The sequence below is a fragment of the Penaeus monodon genome, chromosome 25, assembly GCF_015228065.2.
Source record: "Penaeus monodon isolate SGIC_2016 chromosome 25, NSTDA_Pmon_1, whole genome shotgun sequence".
In the NCBI taxonomy this organism is placed as follows: Eukaryota; Metazoa; Arthropoda; class Malacostraca; order Decapoda; family Penaeidae; genus Penaeus; species Penaeus monodon.
In genome coordinates this window covers 33,537,285-33,538,138 of record NC_051410.1, presented here as the reverse complement: position 1 = coordinate 33,538,138, position 854 = coordinate 33,537,285, and positions in this window count along the sequence as shown.

Genomic DNA, 854 nt, shown 5'->3' with positions numbered 1-854 from the left:
GCGTTTTTCTGTTATTTACTCGGCTGCCTTGGTAGTTCATTTTTCTTTGTTGTTTACTTTTTAATGCAGTCCTGTTTATTCGTCTATTTATCTTTTCGTTTTTCACCTTTTTATCTATGTTTATCTCACTTATTATTTTATTCCCTCTCTAGTTTTCTACTTTCCTTCCCTCTTTTTTTTTTACTCCAATTATTATCTTCGTCGGCTACACTGTATCTTCTTCCACCTGCTACAGTAGAAAAGACATACTAATAATATACGTTTCACTTGTTCTTTAACACTAACCTCATAAATCCTACGGAACTGGAATTTTCTGACAAACTTTCTCCGACTTCATTCACATGTACCTGCAAAAGAAAATGGACATTAGCTTTAGTACCAATTTCACTTCTTAAAACACGCATATGTACCTGTAAAAAAAATTATTCACCAAAAGAGAAAGGAGATTCATACAATAGAAACGAACGACTTTCTATAGTCTACCCTGCATAACACTCGGCCACCAAAAAGGAAAACGAGTGAGCGGGCAATACGTAACTGTTTAATCCAAGTATTCGAACTTCTCATGTAAAAGTTGTTATAATTCTTGAATAACACTTTTATAGATAACATAGTTCCCTAAATGAATATAAAATGAAGGGCGTATAAACAAGAGAAGCAAGTAAAACTGGAGGGAAACACGAAAAAAGTGATCAATGAAGTGGCGCGAAATAACGTCCAAATGGTTAATTACACAGCAAAATCTCGTAATTGTCCCTAAGAAACCGTTTTTGGATATTATGCCTTTTTTTCCTTTCTTTCTTTCGATATCCACGTGGCAAAATCGATGAATAAAAAGACGAAGTAAGAGATAG